Here is a 5,897-nt window from a genome sequence, read left to right on the forward strand (position 1 = left end):
CACACACCCCAGTCAGTAGCCCAGGGTACACGTCCTGGAGTCAGCAGGGCAGACAAGCCTTATCTTTGTTAGAACCCTTCCTGTATTCATTTTTCGAAAAACTTCTAGCAAGCTGGCCTACTGGTGGACTCCAGAAATAAAATGATGGAGAGACACAGGATGCAACCTCCAGAAGGACAGACCCCGCCCCCGCCCGCCCCGAGGGGCAGAGAATCTTCTTCCCAAGCCTGGGCTTGGGACTTGGGCTGCTGGGATTTGAGCTTTCAGGTGTGAGAGCCCAACAGAAAGCTGAGCTCAGGAACATCCATAAACGGGATCTTCTTCAGAAAGATGAGACTCACTCACAACTAATAACAATGTCAGAATACTTTGCTTTATTTATTCTTTTCTATTACCTTTCGGTGATAAAAATCTGTGCAGCAAAATTTACCGTCTTAGCCATTGTAAAAGCACAGTTCAAGGACGGTGTTCATTCGTGTCGCTGGATGCCCAACATCACCTTCCATCCCTCTTCCCCTGGTCCCCAGCAACCACCATTATGTTCAAGTCTCTGTGGTCTAACTGCCCTACATAGCTGAGATAAATAGCCTCGGTCGCTATCTGTGCTTTCGTGCCTAGTTAACTTCAACAAACACAACTTCAAGTTTCACCCATGTTATAGCAGTTTCCAGAATCCCCTTCTTGTTAACGACGGCACCTGTATAGACCACATCTTGTTTGTCCATCCATCCAACCATCCGTCCGTCTGTCTGTCAGCATTTAGGTGATGTCTATGCTGTAGCTACTGTGAGCCATGCCGCTGTGCAGACATGTGTGCACATACCTCTTCTGGCTCCTGCTGTTGTCTCTGAGATACATCCATACCCAAAAGTCAAATTTCTGGATCAATTCTGTTTTGATTTTCTTCTTTTGAGACCCAAAGCCCTATTTTCTACAGTGGCTACACGATTTTACCAGCCCACCAGGCAGCACACAAAGGGTCTGATTCCTCTGGGTCTTCATTAACACTTTTTTATCCTCTGATTTTTGCTATTGCTGTTGTTGTAATAATGAATATCCGAATGGGTTTGAAATGGTAGTCCATAGAGTTTTATTTTTTCATTCTGCACATGATTAGTTATGTCTGGGCTATTAATAGTCCTACCCATATGGCTTTGGTTCTTCATTCTGCACATGATTAGTTATGTCTGGATTATTGTCCTCTCCCTTCTTGGTCATTTGTAGATGTGGCCCTTTCTCTGAGGAGAAACGTCTGTCTGGGTTCCCTGGTTTGGCCTTCTGTGACCACATAATTTTCCCATATTTCCTGTCAGGCTCTTCCACAGTCCCACGGGGTCATTAGTCATTTAAATTTGCTAGAAGCAAGTAAGGAATGTTAGTCTAATGTTTCAGCTGATGAAGTTGAGTCTTTTTAAATGATTTGTCCCAGTGTGCACCCAGGGAGGGCAGAGAAGGATCTGAGGCAGGCTTGGCCTGGGTCTAAACGACCCAGCAGTTCAGACAACAGGTTCTTGGAGAAGGAGAGTCGGGGAGTCGGGCTGTGTTATGTTTGTGAACTTCTAGACCTCTCTGGGAATTGTGCCATGGTTAGAGATAGGGAAGGATGGAAGAGACGGATAAAGAGCCTCTCCAAATCCCATCTTGCTAGGATCCCCTTCATTTACTTCTCCCTCTCCTTCACTGAACCCCATTACCCCCCTCCCCTCCCAAAGACATACCAAGACAAAGACTGGGAGTTAGTCCAGCTCAGCCTGGGTACTTCTGGGAAGGGTCATAGGCCTGCCTCTTGCATGTGGTCTATTGTGGCCAGCTGTACTGGGCACTGAGCGGCTACCTCCTCCCAGGTCATCCAAAGGTTCAAGCAGGGATAAGAGGCCTGCCCTGCACTCTGCCAGTTCAGTCTCTCAGCCCTGCATCTAGGATTAGTCCAGGCTCCTCACTGGCTCTCTGGTTTCAAAACAAAACAAAACTTTGAAAGAAAGCTGCTTTCAGTGGAAAATCCCCGCTTAAGAGGCCCCTGGGAGCATTTGGGTTGCCCGGTCCCTCAAGCCTCAGCTGTGCATGACCTGGGACCAAAACAGGCTTTTAATGTCAAACGCAATCACGGTAAGGACACCTGGGTTTAGACTGCGTTATTAACCTTTCTAAGGTTCTCATCTGGGCTTGATTCAGCCTCAGTCAACTTTATAAAACGGGCAGAACAAGGGGACTTCAGACAACCTCGTGATTCGTCACAGACGGCAAGATTGACAGTCAGAGGCGGGAAGAGAGGACGCAGAACTGAACTGAGGTCCTGAGTCAAAGTTCAATCCGTTCCGTAGCACCAATGCCCCCCGAATGCCAACTGCATGCCAGGCTCAGAGTCTGTAACACCACCTCCCAACTTGAGGGTAAAATCCCCACGTAAGCATGTTTTAGAGATATGCAAATAGACATGGGGTGGGATGTGAGTCATCCTGGCTGCCTTGGATAGCTGAACTCCCTGAGACTCAGTTTCCCTGTCTAACAAGATAGCACATGGCTTGTCGTGCCATGATTGGCACCCAGTGAGCACTCACTCTGTGAGTGCTTTACCTCCACAGCATCTTCTGTGACACGCTTGGCTTTGATCTCCTTCTTTTTTAAATCTTAAACACCTTACCACTTCACATTCAACGGAGTATAAAAGATTCTGAGTACTTTAAGATTTATAAAATGTAAGAGGTTTTTTTTTTTTTAATTAACTCTTCCCTTTAAAAAGATCAGAACTGAATGGAGTTGGGGAGATGGCTCAGCAGTTAAGACCACTGGCCCCTCTTCCAAGGGACCAGAGTTCAATTTCCAGCACCCCCTTGGCAGCTAATACCCATCAGTAACTCCATTTCTAAGGGATCTGATGCCCTCAAACAAATATGGAGGGAAAATACAAAAGATAAAAATAAATCAGTCTCTGGGACTGGAGAGACGGCTCAGTGGTTAAGAACACTGGCTGCTCTTCCAGAGGTCCTGAGTTCAATTCCCAGCAACCACATGGTGGCTCACAACCATCTATAGTGGAATCTGATGCCCTCTTCTGGCCTGCAGACCATGCAGGCAGAACACTGTATAAGTAACAAATAAATATCTTTTTTTAAAAAAAAAAAAAAAAAAAGATCAGAATTGATAATCCCAACACTTGGAAACGGAGTTTGATGGCACAGAAACTGAGGGAGCTGAGAAGTCCCGTAGAACGTAGTCTGTATCCTCTGCTTAGATACCTTTTTCCTTCACGGCGTTGACTAGTGGCGCCCATTAGCTCCGGGAGAATCTAACTTATTTAACACACTTTCGGAGCTGTTCGTTTTCTAGGAATAGTCACAGCAGTCTCTGGTTGTTCCTAGGTGCTTCAGCAAGCCCATGTCTGCTCACACACGCACAAGAACCATTTTATCCTCAGGAAGAAGGGGCATAGGGCAGACCGTACACAGGCATTCCGGCACGCACGCATGCGCGCGTGACACATCAGGCGCCCATAGCTTACCCTCACTAAATCAGCCCCCTCTCCCTACCCCCACTCCCTTCTTGACTCTCTCACCCCTCTGCAGCCAGCCTGTCTCTCCCTGTGAGTGCCACTGAATCCAACACGAGGCAGGGTTCACTCTTAGGAAATCTGCACGGAGACTCCACCAGCCTTATCCCCTCAAGGTTTCTCACCCGTGTCCGTGGCATGCTGTAGACAACGCTGACCGGAAGGCTTCACTGGCAGTCATGTGACCCGGACGGCCTCACCTGGAGGAGAAGCTGCCTTCTCATTCCTGTATCTACAAGCTGGTGTCTCCCTGAACAAATCCTCAGCACGCCCCGACTTTTCAGACATCAACGAGGAGTTGAGCAAGGTGTACCCAAGGGCTAACACCAGTCCTCCACAAAACAACCAGACTTCATCATTTCCTGAAGATCGAGGTTTGGAAGTCCAGCTGGCTGGCTAGGAACTCTGGCTCCCCCACTTTCTGTGTGATGGCAAGAACATTACCTGACCCCTCTGTTCTCCAGTTCCTTCATCTGTCAAACAAGATTAAGTCATAAAGGTTATTTTGAATGATGAAGTGATTTAAATAATACCTGGCACACTCTAGACTTGCTAAATGTTAGTTAGAGGCGGTCCAGGCAGAGATGGCCCCTCCCCCACAAAGCCTCTTCCTACCTCCACCCTCCCATCCCTTTCACTCTCCCTTCTGGCCTCTGAGTCTGAGTCCCTCAAAGAGGGGTCCTCTTGGAGTGTGGATACAGGCTGCCCTGACTAAGGCAGGAGAGGCTGACCTCACCAAGCCGGACAGGCTCATGTGACCCACTGATTCCACGAAAGGTCGAAGACCGCAGTGGGGTCACCAGAGCCATTCAGGGACACCTGACACTGTGTTTGTCCCGGGCTTTTGAGACTCTGAGCCTGTGTGGAGGAGGGGTCTGTCTGCTCCACTGGGTCAGCCCCCACACCGGGACCCACAAAGACCGAAGCTGTCCAGAGCTGCCCCACAGGGCCTCGGACCATGGATCTCTTTTCTCACATCTGGCCAGAAAGGAGCTGCAGATAGGGCAAGCTGCAGCTACTGAGCTGGGATTCTACCCATTGCAGGACCAAAAGTAAACAGTTGGGAAGGAAGCTGCTGAGCTCCAAAGGGTCTCCACCAATGTGCTCTTGCCATGTCTGCATATCCTGACCTCCCCATCTCTGGGCTACTGGGAGGGCTGAAGAAAACACTGTGCAGAAAACTCTCTGGAAGTTTCCACCATTGGGACTGTCAATTACTCCTCTCTCTCTCTCTCTCTCTCTCTCTCTCTCTCTGTGTGTGTGTGTGTGTGTGTGTGTGTGTGTGTGTGTGTGAGAGAGAGAGAGAGAGAGAGAGAGAGAGAGTGTGTGTGTGTGTGAGAGAGAGAGAGAGAGAGAGAGTGCGATGGTAGAGGCCACAGGACAACCTCCACTGTCACACTTCGGGAACCATATGTACATCTTGTGTTTTAAGGCAGACTCTCTCTAGCCTGGAACTCACCAAGTAAGCTAGGCTAGAAGGGCAGTCAGTCCCTGGGACCTCCTGTCTCCATCTCCCAGCTCCAGGATTACAAGCAAGCACCACCACCTCTCACCTTCTTGTTTTTGTTCTAGGGATCAAATTCTGGTCTCTCTGTTTGCAGAACAAGCACTTTAACTTCTGAGTAGCCACCTCAACCCTCCTTTATTCTGCAGAGCACTCCTCTGAAGCAGAAAATCTCCCGTTTTCCCAGTGTTCCAGAAACCAGAGGGACGCAGAACGCATGGCTTTTAGAGCTGGGTTCACACACAGCTCTGACACCAGTGACCATGCGGCTGAAGCGTCACCTCCTGTTCTGAGGTGTCAGATGGTCCCTGTCCTCATTGCTCCCTGATAGAGACAAGGTGAAGTGGCTCCTTCGTCAGGGATGGGACCGGCACAGAGGAAAAGGTGAAGGATGCTGTGGACAGGAACCACCACTGCATCTACCCTCCCAACAGGAGTTCCCAGGGAATAAATCCCAAACAGGTGAACACTGCACAGCTGTGCTGATTTAACCTGTAATTTACTAAAGTTAAACAAAATAAACAATTCCACTCTACACTCACACAAGCCAAGTGCAACAGGTACAGCTGGCAGCCTCCTCGCTGGATGGCGCAAGGGCAGTGTCCCTTTGTCACAGATGTTCCTGTTGGAGGGCACTACCTGAGGTCACCTACCCTGTGATCTGCGCGATTGGATGCCAGCAGGCATCTCTGAGGAAACGTCATTTGAGGCAGAGATAAAGAATGGGGGACACTTGGGGAAAAGCTCAGGAGGTGGGGAGCAGGAGCACACAGCTCAGAAGGGGACCTCAGCACTTGAAGGCAGGGTGAAGGACAAAGTCTCTGAGGGACTGGCTGCCTGGCTGTG

The 5,897-nt window shown here is 49.3% G+C and overlaps 1 long non-coding RNA gene across 1 annotated transcript; it reads right to left on the minus strand.

Annotated features, from left to right (window-relative positions):
- Positions 1–348: 348 nt before the first annotated feature.
- Positions 349–4,253, minus strand: LOC148117794 (uncharacterized). The gene is made up of 3 exons (XR_015736733.1): positions 4,163–4,253; positions 3,673–4,020; positions 349–1,355 (listed from the first exon to the last, which is right to left on the minus strand). It is a non-coding gene; the product is annotated as an uncharacterized LOC148117794 (long non-coding RNA).
- Between the last annotated feature and the right edge of the window lie 1,644 nt (positions 4,254–5,897).

This window comes from Myodes glareolus, chromosome 26 (assembly GCF_982192425.1).
Source record: "Myodes glareolus chromosome 26, mMyoGla1.1, whole genome shotgun sequence".
NCBI classification, from domain to species: domain Eukaryota; kingdom Metazoa; phylum Chordata; class Mammalia; order Rodentia; family Cricetidae; genus Myodes; species Myodes glareolus.